The sequence below is a fragment of the Procambarus clarkii genome, chromosome 7, assembly GCF_040958095.1.
Source record: "Procambarus clarkii isolate CNS0578487 chromosome 7, FALCON_Pclarkii_2.0, whole genome shotgun sequence".
Lineage (NCBI taxonomy): Eukaryota > Metazoa > Arthropoda > Malacostraca > Decapoda > Cambaridae > Procambarus > Procambarus clarkii.
This window is the reverse complement of record NC_091156.1, coordinates 19436811-19456642: the sequence shown is the minus strand read 5'-3', so window position 1 is coordinate 19456642 and position 19832 is coordinate 19436811. Positions and strand designations below refer to the sequence as shown.

The 19832-nt window shown below is 43.3% G+C and overlaps 1 protein-coding gene and 1 long non-coding RNA gene across 24 annotated transcripts in view; one reads left to right on the top strand and one right to left on the bottom strand.

Annotated features, from left to right (window-relative positions):
- The window catches only part of LOC123761393 (uncharacterized protein CG45076), a 148832-nt gene that overhangs the window by 46038 nt on the left and 82962 nt on the right, over positions 1 to 19832 (top strand). The window lies entirely within an intron of this gene.
- Positions 15509 to 17333, bottom strand: LOC123761394 (uncharacterized). Its single transcript, XR_006773227.2, has 3 exons — positions 16460 to 17333; positions 16106 to 16232; positions 15509 to 15723 (listed from the first exon to the last, which is right to left on the bottom strand). It is a non-coding gene; the product is annotated as an uncharacterized lncRNA (long non-coding RNA).

Below are 19832 nucleotides of genomic sequence, written 5' to 3'. Positions count from 1 at the left end.
CCCTGCACTGGTTCCTCCACACCCATACTGGCTCCTCCACACCCTGCACTGGTTCCTCCACACCCATACTGGCTCCTCCACACCCATACTGGCTCCTCCACACCCATACTGGCTCCTCCACACCCATACTGGCTCCTCCACACCCTGCACTGGTTCCTCCACACCCATACTGGCTCCTCCACACCCATACTGGCTCCTCCACACCCATACTGGCTCCTCCACACCCTGCACTGGTTCCTCCACACCCATACTGGCTCCTCCACACCCTGCACTGGTTCCTCCACACCCATACTGGCTCCTCCACACCCTGCACTGGTTTTCCACATCCTGTACCAGTAACTCCCCCCCCATAGACATGTCAGCGTTGGAAGTGTAGTGGTAACATGGTAGTGTAGTGGTGACATGGTAGTGTAGTGGTGACATGGTAGTGTAGTGGTGACATGGTAGTGTAGTGGTGACATGGTAGTGTAGTGGTGACATGGTAGAGTAGTGGTGACATGGTAGTGTTGTGGTGACATGGTAGTGTTGTGGTGACATGGTAGAGTAGTGGTGACATGGTAGAGTAGTGGTGACATGGTAGAGTAGTGGTGACATGGTAGAGTAGTGGTGACATGGTAGTGTAGTGGTGACATGGTAGTGTAGTGGTGACATGGTAGAGTAGTGGTGACATGGTAGAGTAGTGGTGACATGGTAGTGTAGTGGTGACATGGTAGAGTAGTGGTGACATGATAGCGCAGTGGTGACATGGTAGCGCAGTGGTGACATGGTAGTGTAGTGGTGACATGGTAGTGTAGTGATGACATGGTAGTGTAGTGGTGACATGGTAGAGTAGTGGTGACATGATAGCGCAGTGGTGACATGGTAGTGTAGTGGTGACATGGTAGTGTAGTGATAACATGGTAGTGCAGTGGTGACATGGTAGTGTAGTGGTGACATGGTAGTGTAGTGATGACATGGTAGTGTAGTGGTGACATGGTAGAGTAGTGGTGACATGATAGCGCAGTGGTGACATGGTAGCGCAGGGTGACATGATAGCGCAGTGGTGACATGATAGCGCAGTGGTGACATGGTAGTGTAGTGGTGACATGATAGCGCAGTGGTGACATGATAGCGCAGTGGTGACATGGTAGCGCAGTGGTGACATGATAGCGCAGTGGTGACATGATAGCGCAGTGGTGACATGGTAGCGCAGTGGTGACATGGTAGCGCAGTGGTGACATGGTAACATCAGTGCCCTTCATAATGTTATCAATGGATGACAAACTGCTACAGCAATACTCACCACAGGTGGATCACTAGTCGGGTGGGATCTGGCTGAACACACACACACACATGTATGTACTCGAACCTTATTTGATTTCACGGTGAAACTTAGCTCCTGGGCTCCGCTTTTCAGATGCTGTACGCCTGTTGCAACAGCTCCCGTCCCTCTACAAACTATACAACTCCGCCTCTAAATTTTACAACAACCCATAGAAATTTTCCACCTTGCGCACTTATGGCTGTACTGAAAGGGGATCACACACATCACAACAACCTATCAACATAACCTAATATATCCAAAGTGTAAACAAAAAATTTTTTAGGTCTAAAGCACTCAGGCCTAAACGCATTTGGCTTAGGAAAGGATAGGTTTGGTTGTTGTCTTCTTTCTATACATATGTATGAAATCAGTGGTACAAAATGTGTACTTTATGAGCCTGTATTTACTGAGCATATAATGTACTTTTCATCTGCTGTCGCCAAGGGTGCTGTCATTCCTGGAGGAGGGGCTGTGGAGCAGTGTGTGGAGCAGTGTGTGGAGTAGGCCACAGCTACCTCCTCCATCACCTTCTTCCACTTGCTCACCGATCTTTGACATGAGTGGCGGCGTCATCCTGGCATGGCTGGCTCTCTGGTTGTCACTCATGTCATCCGTCATACCATAATCATGCTTAGCATTTATTTTTGCTTCATTTTATCACTGTCACTTGATCTTGTAATTATGTCGCGTCAAAGAGAGAGAGAGAGAGAGAGAGAGAGAGAGAGAGAGAGAGAGAGAGAGAGAGAGAGAGAGAGAGAGAGAGAGAGAGAGAGAGAGAGAGAGAGAGACAGAAAGACAGACAGACAGACAGACAGACAGACAGACAGACAGACAGACAGACAGACAGACAGACAGAGACAGAGAGAGAAAGAGAGACAGAGAATACTCACCAAGTTGTGCTTGCAGGTGTTGAGTTTTGACTCTTTTGTCCCGCCTCTTAACCGTGAATTAACTGGTGTACAGATTCTTGAGCCTATTGGGCTCTATCAAATCCACATCTGAAACTGTGTATGGAGTCAGCCTCCACCACACCATTGCTTAATGTATTCCATTTGTTAACTACTCTGACACTGAATAATTTTTTTCTAATGTCTCAGTGGCTCATTTGGGTACTAAGTTTCCACCTGTGTCTCCTTGTTCGAGTTCCACCCGTGCTGAATAGTTTGCCTTTATCCCATCCTGTCAATTCCCCTGAGAATTTTGAAGGTGGTTATCATGTCTCCCCTAACTCTTGTATCTTCCAGGGAAGACAGAAGTGTATGTGTGTAATTACCTAAGTGTAATTATCTAAGTTTAGTTACAGGATGAGAGTTACGATCATGGTGTCCCGTCTTCAAAATACTCTTTATCGTATAACGCTCTGAAACTTCTAACGGTTTTGGCCACTACCACCTTCTCACGTAGCTTGTTGCAGCCGACAACCACTCTGCAAAAGAAAACTTTCTAATATTTTTTCAGCACCTTTGTTTTCTTGGCTTGAATCTGTATCCTCCTTGTTAGTAAAGTTGGTGGTTTCAGGAATTCCTCTTTGGTTTGGCATTGTTTAATGCCTTCTAATCTCTTCTCGTAACTTTTGTTTTTCAGTTCCGGAAGCCATTTTGTAGCATGCCGTTGCAAATTTTACAGTTTCTTAATGTGCTTCTTGAGATTTGGGCGCCATACAACTGCTGCATATTCCAGCTTTGGTCTCACAAAAGTCATGAACAGTTTCTTTAGTATTTCATCATCCATATAATTAAAAGCAAGTCTGAAGTTGGAAAGCGACGCATCCGCTCCTCTCACAATGTTCTTTATGTGTTCCTCTGGCGACAGTTTACTCTCCAGAACCACCCCTATAACTCGTTCTTTAGTAGAGTTCTGTAATTTCTCCCCACATAATTTCTAAGTTGTGTGTGGTCTATTTTCTTTGATTCCACATTCCATATCAAGTCATTTATTCACATTGAATTCCATTTACCCCTTGAAGCTCCAAGTACTTATTTTATCTAGATCATTTTGAAGAGCATTACAATCGTCTGCGTCTCCCGTCTTCCCCAGTATCTTAGCATTATCCGCAAACATGTTCATATCATTATATATTCCTTCTGGTAGATCGTTTATGTAGAACGGTGAACATTTCTGATGCAAGAACTGAACAATGTGGTACTCCGCTACTAACACTCCTCCAGTCAAATAAATTGTCTCTGATTACTGCCCTCATCTGTCTGTCAGTTAGAAATATTTTCATCCATGTCAGAATTCTCCCTGTCACCCTTCAGCAGGTTCCAGTTTCCAGAACAGACTCTTGTGGGAGACTCGTCGTTGTGTATATATATAGGAATATATGGGAACACCACCTGTGTATAGGTATATATGGGAACACCACCTGGGTATAGGTATATATGGGAACACCACCTGTGTACAGGTATATATGGGAACACCACCTGTGTATAGGTATATATGGGAACACCACCTGTGTACAGGTATATATGGGAACACCACCTGTGTACAGGTATATATGGGAACACCACCTGGTATAGGTATATATGGGAACACCACCTGGGTATAGGTATATATGGAAACACCCCCTGGGTATAGGTATATATGGGAACACCACCTGGGTACAGGTATATATGGAAACACCACCCTCCAGCAGGTTCCAGTTTCCAGAATAGAATCTTGTGTGGGACTCTGTCAAAAGCCTTTTTTAGGTCCAGATACACAGTCTCGTTTAGCTTTTCACGCATTTCTTTTTCATTTTCGGTAGTCCTGTTCCCCGTTCTCAATCTCTGGATTTTATCCTTTACATGCAGCTTGCTTTTAATGAATTTATAGAAGAGGTCTGGATCTGTTTTATTTGCCCACTATACCTTTCTCAACGTTCCTGTCTGCCTCTCTCCTCACTGTTGTGTAATTGTTTCTTGCTTGTTTGTAGTGGTGTTATGTTTGTGGGTTTGGCCTCTTCCTATATTGAACCGATTTTCTTGTCTCTTCCTCTCTGGCCCTTTCACAATTTCTATTGAACGAATCCTGTTTTCTGGTCCTGCAATTCCGTTTTGGTGTGAATGTTTGTGTGCCTTCATCGTATATTTCGCAAAATTTGGAATACTCATTTACTTCCTTGCCTAGCAACAAGTCTGTCCAATTAAACTCATTCGAGAATTTTCTAGGGTCCCCATAGTGTCCTCTCTTGAAATCGAGTTTATCAACTTTTTCAATATCCCCATTCTCTTCTAGATTATATCGCAAAGCATATTTATGGCACAGAGGGAGGAATGTACTGGATGTCAAATATCTCTTCTCCTTTCCTGGTGAATACTAGATCCAGTACTGACGGAACTGGATCTTGTGGCCTGCTTGACCTGTTGATACATGAATGTCTCCAGAAGGAGGTTTACAAATCTGCCTCATCCTCCGTTCTTGTTTCGTTGGCTTCGCAGTCTATTGCTTTCAAGTTGAAGTCCCCCAGTACCAGACGGGCTCGCCATAGCCCGTGCTACTTGGAACTTTGTTCCAGGTAGCGAATCTTTAACAACAACAACAACCCCAGTACCAAAAATCGTGATTTATCTTTATCAACTATTACTATAATCTCTCTCATCCGAAGGGAGCCGGTCGGCCGAGCGGACAGCACGCTGGACTTGTGATCCTGTGGTCCCGGGTTCGATCCCGGGCGCCGGCGAGAAACAATGGGCAGAGTTTCTTTCACCCTATGCCCCTGTTACCTAGCAGTAAAATAGGTACCTGGGTGTTAGTCAGCTGTCACGGGCTGCTTCCTGGGGGTGGAGGCCTGGTCGAGGACCGGGCCGCGGGGACACTAAAGCCCCGAAATCATCTCAAGATAACCTCATAACTATTATGAGGCCCTCTTGTTTGTCATCTAGTTTCTCCTTTGTCCATGTGAAGGAGTGTGTCTGCGCGTGTGTGCGTGCGTGTGTGTCTGTGTGCGTGTTTCTGTGCGTGTGTGTGTCCGTGTATGTGCGTGCGTGCGTGTGTGCGCGCACGTATTTACGATTTATATCGGCAGAGTCGAGCTATTATCTCTTGGATCCCCGCCTTTCTAACCAATTTTATTTTTGCTCTATTATGTCTATTATATATATTTCTCTTACACACACACATCCCCAGGAAGCAGCTCGTAGTAACTGTCTAACTCCCAGGTAGCTATATGTACTGCTAGGTGAACAAGTGCATCAGGGAGAAAGAAACTCTGCCCATTTGCTTCTGCCTCTGCCGGGGATCGAACCCGGGCCCATAGGACTACGACCCCAGAGCTCTGGCAGGTCTAACTGCTTTATTTCTTCCTAGCCCCTTGAGTAATTTTTCCAGTTCGTCTTGAGACACTTCTATTTATTCTATGGTGTATGTGTGTGTGCGTGTGTGTGTGTGGGCGCCTGCTTGCGTGCAAGCCGGAGTGTCTCTGCCACGCAAGATGGATGGACGGACGGGGGAATGCCCGTCACCTTGACAGTGCGGGAGAAGACAGTGGCCGGCCCACGACCACACGCACCAGGGAGGCCCTGTACAGTATGGTGTGGTAACACCCGGACCACAGCCACCACCGTCACCCAGTGGAACAATGTCTTGCCAAATACAGTTATATGGTGACAGTGAGAAATCAAAGACCATCTTTATGCCAGACAATGGAGAGATGCTCTAAAATTACCTGCCATTATGTTATGTCATATTGTGTCTAATCAGGAAATACGAAATGGATTATAATTTTACACTGTGAATTTTTTTTTCAGATTTTAGTATTTTAAATTGGAATAAATAAAATAATGAATTAAAAAACTAAATTCAGATGTATTTGTTAAACTTAATAGCAAAAAACAATCAGCTTAGAACCAGATTGCCAAATTATGATGCAAAATTAGTGAAATTACTTGAGTCTTACCCGGGCCGCCCTCGCTGGCAACACCTCCACTCCTCTATAAATAAACACTGTACGTCTGGTTCCCTCAGCACGTCTGTCAAGCATCAGCCTCTGATGCTTGCTCTTCAATATGCTCTTTAATCACTATATCCGTCGTCTCGTATACTCAGCCACAATGGCATCACCAAAACCCACTCTGAATCTCATTCTAGAATTTGAGGAACCCTGAGTTATTTCGGTATAAAAGCCACCACACCGCTGAGGGAGGTGTTCCTGGGCTTGGCCGCCTCCTTCATACCAGCCCCTCATGAACACCCATTTTGTATAACTGGGCATCAGTGTTATGCAATGTTGATGGGAAATGGAGACTTGTGAAAAATATGGCGCTAACTTGATTTCCGCAGACGCTCTCGTCATGCCTAGTGACCCAAGTATCATGTTAATTCACAGTTGCAAATATGACAACATTTGCTGAGTTTATCAAAACCAGGAAGAAGGACGCGACATTCACACAGCGAGTAAGGAACAAGTAGAGCGAACCTAGGAGCGCGAAGCACGCGCGGGCGTCCATGATGTCTCACCCGCCAGAAATGTTCACCAAACTTACACACAACAGTTAAATGATATATTTATCTCTTTACTGCCACTAATGCCTTCATTTATATTTACGAGGCTGCTGTTGCAATGTGGTATGTGTTAAAGTGTGTTGTGGTGTTGTCCTACTGTAACACTCGTAATATTACATTTGTATTAGACAGAACAGCTAGGATAAATTGTCTTTTATGGGGTGATCAAGTTGATATACTTGTATTCTGTGCTGAACATATCTAAGTATTAGGGTCAATATCTCAGGCTAATACAACACGGCTCCTACTGTTCTGAACAATACCTTTGGGAGTTTCTATCACGTTTTCTGTCTTTAAGGGGAAAAAATAATCCGTATATATGCGAGTTGTGTTTATATCGTAAGATGTTGTAATACATGTGACTACTTCTAGTCTAGCAAGAGTAGCCGAGCCAGGGTTTGTCTAGCCAAGGGTTCGCGTAGCCAGGTTTGTCTCACCAACGATAGCCTAGTCAGGGTTTATGTAAGGAAAGCCTAGTCAGGAGTACACAAGCTAGGAGTTGTTCAGTTAGGGGGTAGCCTATTCAGAGGTATCGTAACCAGGAAGACGACGCGCAAGAGTGTAGCAGTTTCAACCACACTTCGCCAGCCCAGATGCACGGACACTCGCCACCCATATTATTCACACACCAAAATAATCCACACGCAGCTCACGCCCCTCTCTATAAGGCCTCCTCACCAGAGATCGCGTCCAAAATACCTGAGGGTTTGCATCATTCAGCTGACATAGGAGGGACGCTGACTGCTGCTATGAGCGACGTATGGTAGGCTGGTTGTGTTGGGGTAGGCGGGGGGCAAGACTGTTGACACCTGGGGCGTTGGTTGGGACGGATCGAGACGGCAATGGGCCCAGGAAGGACCGGCGCAGGCTGAATGCTGGCGCCGTGTTGAGAGTAATGACTGGACAAATCTGTGACACTAGGTTGGACAGTTAGCTGTATGGACGGCTGGGGGGGGGGGGCGCTAGGCTCTCGTCCCACCCAGCTGTAGGGACGGCTGGGTGGGGCGGGTGGAGCAGAAGAGGCGCGTTAAGGCGGCGTTTCTAAAGATGGTTGAGGGTGTGGCTGGGCGTGTAGGGGAGTGGGGCGCGGACACACGCGCGCGACACGGGCGTGGAACACCTGCACGGGTGTAAGAAAAGGGCGTGGCAAGGTAACTAGGGTTATGAGAAGCGTGTAGACAACAGATCCAAGACTGTGGCGTTCGTTGACCCCACGTCCTGCATGGTTGGACACGCCATGCGGGCAGCGCATGGCACCATTATGACGGGGGAATGGAAGCTGAACTAGTAAGGGTGATGCTCGAGAGGACGGCTACCAGCACAGTATGAAAACTAGGTAAAAAACTCAAACAAGCAAAGCACATGTATAGTATTTGGTCACCCGACGAACTTACTGAACGTCCCGGAAAATTATTATTCTGCATCGGCCGCCATCTTGGAAAATCTTGGTCGGAAACCCATTCTTCAACTTATCTTGGAAATTCATGTTATCAAAAAAAATTTGAACCAAAAATGTCTACCTTAACATTGTCTACATTTCTAATCTGAGCATTTTATATAATAATAATAATAATAATAATAATAATTATTATTATTATTGTTATTCACAAGAAGATACAATAGGTTGGTGATATTACATAAGATTGGTATTTTTACATTCTTGCACAACCATCAACACGCATAGCGTTTCAGGCAGGTATATATATATATATATATATATATATATATATATATATATATATATATATATATATATATATATATATATATATATATATATATATATATATATATATATATATATATATATATATATATATATATATATGCAATTGACGATCACAAAACACTGATCATTTTATGCGGAAAATACACCTCATTTCATATTTCTCTGTGGATTTTCCGCATATATATATATATATATATATATATATATATATATATATATATATATATATATATATATATATATATATATATATATATATATATATATATATATATTATTAAATATGACCGAAAAAGTAAGATTAATAATTCTAACACGAATTTTCTCGATCTTTCTTTTGTTTCTTTCACTGTTGATGGTAATTGAAAAATCAATTCTCCAAAATTCATTTTTATTTCTAGTCTGACGCGACACTTGAACGCGTTTCGTAATAACTTATTACATTTTCAAAGACTTTTAGTTTACACACACACAACTATTACGTGCAAACATTAAACAGAGTTCTTACTTATGCTATGATTTAAACAGATTGATTGATTGATAAAGATTAAGCCACCCAAGAGGTGGCACGGGCATGAATAGCCCGTAAGTGGTACAATTTTTTTTTCCCCAGTGTTCTGAGGTTGCATTTAACCATCAAGCTGTTATCGTGGGGGAGGATACTGCTTCACAGTCTTTATGAGGGTGTCCAGCTGCTGGACACCTTTGTTGACCAGGAGAGTGGCTGTGTTGATGGCTTCAGGGTGGCCACTGCATGATTCAGGAACTTTTAAAGCTCTTCTAAGGTCATTGGTTGCTTCACATTCCAGAAGATAGTGAAGTAATGGCTTTTCTGTGACAGTTTGGCAGAAGATGCACTCTCTCTGTCGGGGTTCACCAATCTCCCAGTTGCATCTGTAACCTAGACGTAGTCTATATAGCCTAACTGCTATTTCCCTGTGGATTCCTTCTGGGATATTTAACCTTTCTAATTTGGTTGCCTGAAGATACCATGTTGCAGATGGCGAACCTTCAGCTATTCTCTGGTGTAGGTCGGCTTTGTTGAGGTGTGAGAGTTTTTTGGTGATGATGTTTTTTATGTTCTCTAGGCTGGGTTGAATTGTTTTATGTATCACTGGATGACGAGTTGCCAATTTAGCAATTTCATCAGCTTTTTCATTTAATGGGATTCCAATATGGGATGGGATCCAGTTTAAAGTTATGTTGAGTCCTTTGCCTTTAGCGACTGCTCCTTGATACAAAATGGTGGTAATTATATCCACATTATCTTTCCACTGTTTTTGTCCTAGTATTTGAAGTGCAGCTTTTGAGTCTGTGTGTATGATTGCATTTTGAGTGTTTTGTGCAATCACATATGCGAATGCCTGTTGTATGGCGAACAGCTCAGTTTGGGTTGATGATACTAGTCCTCCCAGTCTCCAATATGCCTGAACGCTGGTCGTGCAAAGAGCAGCGCCAGCACTCTCATTTTCTGTGTCCACCGATCCGTCTGTGAAGATGTGGGTGGCTCCTGCTACTGCTATTTAAACAGCTTTCATTTTTCATTTTATACCCGCATTTTGGGTGAGGTGATATGTTACAACAGCTTTTGGATGAGGTGAACAAAATTTTCAACACAGGATAGAACACGAAACAATGGGTATTGAAGGTAAGAATGGAAGTAATTGGAGAGGGCCTATTGGCTCATATTTCTTGATGCTTCTATATTGCAGCGGAGTCTTGAAGTGGGTAGAATACTTCGCTCCAATATAGAAGCATCAAGAAATATGGGCCAATAGGCCCTCTGCAATTACTTCCATCCTTACCTTCAATACCCATTGTTTCGTGTTCTTCCCTGTGTTGAAAGTTTTGTTCACCTCATCCAAAAGCTGTTGTAACATATCACCTCACCCAAAATGCGAGTATAAAATGAAAAATGAAAGCTGTTTAAATCATAACATAAGTAAGAACTCTGTTTAGTGTTTGCAGGTAATAGTTGTGTGTGTGTAAACTAAAAGTCTTTGAAAATGTAATAAGTTATTACGAAACGCGTTCAAGTGTCGCGTCAGACTAGAAATAAAAATGAATTTTGGAGAATTGATTTTTCAATTATCATCAACAGTGAAAAGAAACATAAGAAAGATCGAGAAAATTCGTGTTAGAATTATTAATCTTACTTTTTCGGTCATATTTAATAATATATGTCTACAGGAAAGACTGCTACCAATATATATATATATATATATATATATATATATATATATATATATATATATATATATATATATATATATATATATATATATATATATATATATATATATATATATATATATATATTTATATAAAACTTTCCGTTAAGGCAGAAATTTAATTTTGTACAGTTAAAACAATTGGAAGATCATGCGCGCCGCTTATCACCTACGGGAGCATGATAAGCGTGAACAATGACCAGGACCAGCCTGCAACACCACTCTAAGCCAACACTAACCGAACACTTATATATTTGTATACAAAAGTTGTAAAAGTCAAGCTTACAGAAATCACATCCTAGTGAGCCAAAAAAATACCTCTGTATTACCGGCACACATTACACAGGTCACGTATCATCCTCGTCATCAGCCACATATGTATTGTCTTATGTATTGGCGAAGGGTGGCTAGTTAAGGTAGCACTGGGTAGATGGGAACAGAGGAGGGATAGACTGGGAGAGAGGAAGGAGTGGGGAAGTGGGTAGGGGGGTAGAGAGAAACGTGAACACAGATCTTATGTGTTAGAGAAACTATCATTTAAGCTTGTTATAATATGATATAGGAACCCATTCTCCTGTTTAGATAGTAGCTTCGTAACTATGAGCACCATTGTACAAAGATTGCCGTTCTAAGCAATTAGATAGTAGAACTTTGTACTATTCACTTTATAGGGTCGGAAAAAATTAAGCTATAAAACAAACAAATATTCCTAGGCCTAGTATAGCACACATGTGTACTATATTAGGCCTCAGATATCGTGTATTTGGCCTAGGAAGGTTAGGTTAGGTTAGGTTAGTTTGTCTTTGAAACATAAGTAGAAAGTAGTTTTCCAGTTTGTCCAACTCAATAGTGCCGATTTCTACTTTCTAATTGCGTTATACGTCGGTATAAGTACTATGGTCGTCATCGTTACTATAAGTACTCCCAAAACAGGAGGATGGGCTGTATGTGATGACTCCTGACTGCCATCTTGACCTCAGCAAAACTACAGCGCTGTTTTTTTTCTTTAAAGAGCGCTGTTTGTCGACATAATTGTATTTGTGCTGCTTTTTCATCTATGTTTTCATTCTACTCATTATGCTCAATTAGTATTAAGCTTGTCATTTAAGTTTATCATGCCAGAAACGCTTTGCGTAATAGTGGCTTTAGGCATTGTATGTACTAGCTATACCTATAAGTCAACCAATCCTTGAAAAAATTTATTGTATGTATGTACCTTACCTAAATAAAATTGTATTGTATTGTATTGTATTGTATACAGCATAGGCTAGAATATCTAACCACTATTTACTAAACAGGGGATATAGAAACACCTGATTAAAATAACAACCAACATAATGGGAATTATAACAGAATAGAATCTCCTATAAACACGCCAATGAATATATTATTTAACGGTCGACATTAACTATTTCAGAGCCGTGCAACACATCAAATAAATTTATTGTCACTGCCGTTAACAAGAAATGTAGAATATATTTCACCAGACTTATTTCACTGGGAGATATTTTACTCTAGAATACTACACTATAGGGAGAGATGCATGCCAGATAAATCACTCCCAGCCCAGAGAGAATACAATTTACTACTAAACTTAACTGCTAATGTCGCCCAGGAAAGTGAGGCCTTCTCTTATAACTCCCAACAGTTTAAGTGACCCCTTGCCATTAATGGAGGCCTCCAGCACCCAGCCTACCGTCACCATATTATCACAACCATTACTCTCAACACCTTTAATTTACCTGTCAGCTTTACATGACAGGTAAATAGTATTTGTGAGTGTGTGTACTCACCTAATTGAACTCACCTAACTGTGCTTGCGGGGGTTGAGCTCTGGCTTTTTGGTCCCGCCTCTCAATTGTCGATCAACTGATGTACAGATTTCTGAGCCTACTGGGCTCTATCATATCTACATTTGAAACTGTGTATGGAGTCACAGTGTGTGTGTGTGTGTGTGTGTGTGTGTGTGTGGGACGGGGGGGGGTGACAGGGGGGGTAGGGGTATTTTTGAGCGGGCTCTAAGCCTCTGGCTGGCCCACTATGTGCTACTTGTTTCTTCTTTCTGTCTAACTTAGGCGGTGGATGAGTATTTATGACTCGCATGTTGGCTTCACAAAGGTTGTGCCTAATATGTTTCACAACTTCTGCCTTGATAAATCTAAGTTGAAATCTTATTGGGTTTGTAACTGTGCACTGTGTTAGATAATGTTCCAGCGGTCTGTAGTGGTTGTAACTGTGCACTGTGTTAGATAATGTGCCAGCAGTCTGTCGGGCATTTCTCCCCAGTGCTGATATTTCCTCTCATCATCTGGAACCTGTAAACTTATTTCCCATGCACGTAGGTATACTAGCCTGAAGTGGTATATATATATGCAGATTTGTCATCGACTAATTATTGCTAGTCTGAGTCCATAACGATCTTATATTGTTGAGATCGATTGCATAATACATGATCTCAACAAACCTACAAGGAAGCTGTATATTTGAGAAATATTCCAAGTAAACAACTGATCTAATTCAATATATTAGACCAGGTGTCATGGCAACGTAGCCAAGTAATGAGTGTTTGTGTTTGAAGTCAGCCCCGAGTGAGTTAAAATTGAGCAACTTATGGGTTTTCTCCAGAGCAGGTGGGTAGGGCAGGCACACTGTCCTCTTGAGGGGGAGAGAGGCGTGCCCTGGTGTAGGTGGGTAGGGCAGGCACACAGGCCCTCCTGAGGGAGAGAGGAGCGTGCCCTGGTGTAGGTGGGTAGGGCAGGCACACAGGCCCTCCTGAGGGAGAGAGGAGCGTGCCCTGGTGTAGGTGGGTAAGGCAGGCTCACAGGTCCTCCTGAGGGAGGGAGAGGAGCGTGCCCTGGTGTAGGTGGGTAGAGCAGGCTCACAGGTCCTCCTGAGGGAGGGAGAGGAGCGTGCCCTGGTGTAGGTGGGTAGAGCAGGCTCACAGGTCCTCCTGAGGGAGGGAGAGGAGCGTGCCCTGGTGAAGGAGTAAATAAACAACCCAAGATCCTACCAGGAAGATCCCTATAAGACCATCTTGACACGTTAACCCTAAAAGTTACATAACAAACAATATAATATGAACACGCGTGTGTGTGTGTGTGTTAATAATGACATATTGCCCACGGGAGACGGACTGGGGAAGGAGCCACAACCGGCCCTCAACCACCGCCTCAAGAGACGGACTTGGGGAAGGAGCCACAACCGGCCCTCAACCACCGCCTCAAGAGACGGACTGGGGAAGGAGCCACAACCGACCCTCAACCACCGCCTCAAGAATGAAAGGCGACAACAACTGGAGGCAACACTCCGGCAGGCATCTTGGTATTCAAAATAACAACCTTCGGTGAGCAACACAATATCTTGGAGCGCGGATACATTTCAAAATGACGTTCCATAATCTAGTTCAATATCTGAAGAAATACAACAAAATCCCAACTACACATAACGAGAGCAATCACAGGAGCCCCGTCTAGGAACAGGACACGAAGGGTTAAGAATGTTTTACATACAACAAGGAGCAACGGTTCCATATCCATCAAGCCTGTTACGGCCCTCTCGGGACGCAACGGGGTTCTCACTCTGATGTTGTTAGAGTCAGATATATATATATCCGTTCCCAAGCCAGTAGTGGCTATCAAGGGATGAGATCCGTGACGCAAGTAACTTAAAGGGAGTAGGGAAAGAAAGCTAAGAACTTAATATTATAATTTTCACCATCACCGATTAAATATATAAAATAAAAGAGTGCTCAAGGGGGAGGGATATTAACACTTGACAAGGGGATTCTTCACAATGTAGTCTTCTGCTGAAGACTCTGGATCAAGAAGCTAAGCGCTGAGTCCTTGGTGCTTTCTTCGTGGCCACACAACGAATTCTTCAAAGAAGCTGAGCCTACCCTGGCCACAGGTCAGCCAAAACACATGTCCACTGGGGGCACCGCCGTGGAGGCCGTCAACCACACGTCCAGCTGGTCTGCTGGCAGGTTCTGAGCCAACAAGGCTGGTACGGCCACTCCACGAACGATAAAAGGGGAACGCCCTAGACAGGAGCCTCGTGTGACACCACAAATCACTCTCCTGTCTTCAGTACCCCAGTGGATGATCGTCTCCAACAATCGGTCCCGGGTAAATCCTTTTACTGCCACTCCACTGGCCGGCTAACACACCACAGTGTTCTTCCGGGGGGACGACGTCACTACAGAAACAGCAAAGTTCAAGGTATGGAGACTGGCTGCCTCGGGTAGACTGACTCCACTTCCATCACAGCAGTCCCAGGTCGGCTCTGTAAGCAGACACGTCATCAATAACTGGGACACTAAAACACCTCACTTACGGGCTCGGGCACAAACACCTGACGTATCCAGTCCATAGATGGCGCTGTCGTCGGAGCACCACCTCACCAGAGGTCAGTGGCGGCGGTGTAGAGTGCTGAACGGGACTGGAAACTGGCCCTCGTAGCTGATAAACGGCATCCTCACCAGGTGTCGTCGTCGTTTGGCGGGGGGTTTCGGGAGCTGACCCACAGATGGCGGGGTCGTTACTACTCCGTGCTCGGACGCTGGATCCGGGTTCGTAACAAAGCCACAATGTAGCACTAAGAACAGGCGTTACTTTTTCACCCACAGAGCAATAAAGCACTGGAACCGCCTACCCACCGAGGCTGTAAATGCCAGAACTCTGTTAAATTTTAAAATCCAACTGGAAACGTTCATTAGGGCAAAGTAGAGAGGGGGGGAGGGGGGGGTAACTTTGACAAGCCGCCGGCTTCCTGTCCCCGCCGAGGCTACTAGTGTTACTGGCCCTCAGGTAAATTCAGGTAATTCACGTAATACATGCCATTCGCCCACCAGTTGATTATACAGCGTCTACCTTTAAGGGGTCATCTAGATGGAAATTGAAAGTTGTTGTAGGGCATTGAAAATTTATTATCCTGATACATGTGAAAGGTGCTGCAACTGGGCCAAGTTTCAGCATCGCAGCCTAAATAGAGAGGGAGAAAAAAAATAAAAAAGTTTTTTTTAGACAATTTTTCAACAATGTTCAAATCATTTCACAGGCCACAATTGTGAACCGAAATCAATTCTATGAAACTTAGCTATGACCTTACTATATAATAAAGATTTGTGTGGTGGATTTTTATCCCAGATGTATTTAGTGCAATAATACAGATTTTGTAAATTTCCCAAAAATCCTATGCACTAATATGATATTTATAAATATTTATAAAATCAATAAATCTACGTAGAAAGAAAAGCCACCACAATGTTTTAGAGGCATAAACTTTACATATAATGTGCAAGTTTCATGTAAATTGAATAATAAATAAAGTCTGTGAAATCAGATAAAATTGTAAAATATTAACCTGCACAAACGGAGGTTAAAGTTCAGCCACCTTTAGCTGAGGTTGATGTTGACCGATATCATTCAAAATTTGCACCCTTGTAGATAGGCATGGGTTCAGTAAGGTGTGCAAGTTCCATGCAGATCGCCTGATAAATAAAAAAAAAAAAAAAAAAAAAAAAAAATAACAACAATATATATATATATATATATATATATATATATATATATATATATATATATATATATATATATATATATATATATATATATATATATATATATATATATATATATACATATATATTTGCTACCAGTTTTATATGTACAAATATATATGAAGTAATATCACAATATAACACTAAAACATACTAACCTAATATAATTGGTCAGTAATATGGGTCCTCAAGGTGGCACTGGAGTGGCACTAGTAGGCACCTGCGCCATAGCCGGGGTCAGCTCCCTCAGGGGCCTTTCTTGGTTTGGTTGTGGGTCTCATTGGTCTCTGCATATCCTTGTCCTTTTTGTTCAAGTACCAGTCCCGTACGTCACTTTGTGGTAGACCGAGGAGGTTGTTCAGTGATCCCATCACATACCCAGCGTTATAGTTGACAGCTGTCATTGCCATGGCAAATTCTACCATTACACGACTGCAACAGCACTTGAGGTGCTGGGCCCTGCAACATCAAGAGCGAGAACGTCTGGAGTAGCAGGTGGAACGTCTGGAGTAGCAGGTGGAACGTCTGGAGTAGCAGGTGGAACGTCTGGAGTAGCAGGTGGAACGTCTGGAGTAGCAGGTGGAAGACCTGGAGTAGCAGGTGGAAGACCTGGAGTAGCAGGTGGAACGTCTGGAGTAGCAGGTGTAAGACCTGGAGTAGAAGGTGGAGAATGTGCGGTGGCAGAGGGTGGGATTGTGGGGGGGGGGGGATAGCGGTCTGCAACAAGTTCCTCACACTCGCGGCTGAGAGGCCTCCACGATCTTCACTCGTCAAAGTGCGTAATCCATGGATTCTAGCCAGCTCGCACCTTCTACGGGCAGCTAGCATGCTTTTAGCTTTCAGAGTTTTCCTCATCTTCGTTTTGTACGTCATTTTGCAGTAAAAATAGCACAAATACTGATAATTCTGGGAGATATTGTGAGCGCGCGTCCACGATAGATCCGCTAGCTATCGGACACAGAGAGTGACTGACTTATGTTAGCAATCCCATCCCTCCCTCACTCGCGACTGTGGCCAATAAGTGAGTTTATATTTGTTTTATGCATCACACGTTATTTTCAACACTATTACGAAATATTAGACAGCTACAACGTAAGACGCAATACCCCACGGCGCACCCAGGCCGCGAGAACCGGAATGGGGAAACTTGCAGCGGGAATTTTGACTCTAATTACGTTATTTTTCAAGATAATATGAAACGGTTTTCACCACAGTGTTGCCAGAACGTTGTAGTATTTTTCAGAATTTTTTGTAAATTTTCGAAATTTTTCGGATTTCAGCAGAGAAATTAAAAATTCAAAGCAAAGGTTGGGGATATTCATCCCTGTGCAATGTGAGTCATAACTTGGACTGCCAGATGGACTAAAATACTAAACTTAAGCAGGCGATGAGTCACAATAACGTGGCTAAAATTTGTTGACCAGACCACACACTAGAAGGTGAAGGGACGACGACGTTTCGGTCCGTCCTGGACCGTTCTCAAGTCGATTGAAACGTCGTCGTCGTCCCTTCAGCTACTAAACGTAAGTTTAGTATTTTTGAAACTTTTGTTTGAAATAATTTTGAAATTATTTTTGACTTGAAACCAAACTAATAGCGATTGAAATAAGACTAGATAGGCTCGCTGTGTGCATCTTGACCAAGATATTGACTAATCCAGAAACAGTATCTTAGAGATATAATTAATGAAGCACTAACGCTGGACAGGAGAATCTCCACCAGCAACAGGTGGACAAGCTGAGAAGGAAGGAAGGAATTATCAAGGGAAAACGCCAAGCCATTACGACTATATAGCACTGGAAAGGGGTCAGGATAAGGATTTGGGATGGGACGGTGGAAGGAATGGTGCCCCAACCACTTGGACGGTCGGGGATTGAACGACGATCTGCATGAAGCGAGACCGTCGCTCTACCGTCCAGCCCAAGTGGTTGGGTGACAAGCTGAGCAGTAAACACCATCAATGCCTTTGAGATTACAGATACAATCACTGACAAAGATGTCAACGAAATGCAAGCAGATTACCGTGGGAATCGTTCTCAATAGACTTTAAGCTTATGCCTCTTCAAGAAAAAATGAACCGGACTAACTCCCGTCTGCTGTGTATTAATGCACAGATAAATATGACAGTAAGTTTGGTATCTGACAGCTTCACATATGTCACAGACGGATAAGTAGACCAAGATTGAGAGAGAGAGACAAGAATCTGGAGGTGCAGTTAGGGCAGGAACTGATATAACTAATTGGAGACGCTTAATCGGGTGCTCAACATGTTCTAAATCAGACAGGCTAGCCATTCAGAAATGCTTTAGAACACGCTCTTGCTGAACACCGACGGCACGTTATCATTCTTACAGATTCGAAAACTTCCATTGAAATCTTGCAACGAGAACACTAACGTGACAAAATGCAACTGACCGCAAATGTTTTGGCATTAACGCAAACATTCAAATGTCAAGGTCATCGAATTCTCATCAAATGGTACCAAACTATGTAGAAATATCAGGGTATGATATTGCCGATAAATCTGCAATTTTTTTGGTTAAAACGAGGAATGTAGACATTTACATACCAGAGAATGTAGCGCTACTGAGAAAACAATTAGAGTTAAAGCAATGCAGAATGTTGTTGTTGTTAAAGATTCGCTACTTGGAACAAAAAGCTCCAAGCAGCACGGGCTATGGTGAGCCCGTAGCAATGCAGAAGATGTCCAGTGAACTCAACAAAGCCGCCGTAACCTCTGGGTCGGCGGGGCGGTATATGAATTCACCCAACTATGAACTATGTTGATAGGGTGCACTACAACGGAGATACACACACACACACACACATACACACACACACACACACACACACACACACACACACACACACACACACACACACACACACACACACACACACACACACACACACACACACACACACACACACACGCACACACACACAATAGGCTCAGGAATCTGTGCACTAGTTGATTGACAGTTGAGATTCGGGACCAAAGAGCCAAAGCTCAATCCCCGCAAGGATAAATAGGTGAGTACACACACACACACACACACACACACACACACACACACACACAAACACACACACACACACACACACACACACACACACACACACACACACACACACACACACACATCTACCTGTTGATTTACGGTTGAGAGGCGGGACCTAAGAGCCAGAGCTCAACCCCCGCAAGCACAAATAGGTGAGTACATCGTTTCAGGCTTTCTCATCTGCATAGGAAATAGGCTTACAGCTAGCAGAAGAGAAAACATGGCGGGTTTGTTTACCAAACAGACCGCTGGATCAGTATTTAACGCAGGGCACAGTTACGACCTAAGTATGAATGCAACACATATTTAACAGCTCAGAAGTTGTAACACACACTGGAAATACTGACGGAAGCCAACAAAGGAGTCATAAGTCTCCCGCCTTAGTGTTAAAGAGCAACACATAGGGAACCAACCATAGCTTTATGCACCACGAATTTGACGTCCCTGAAAAAGTATGAAGTGTCATGTA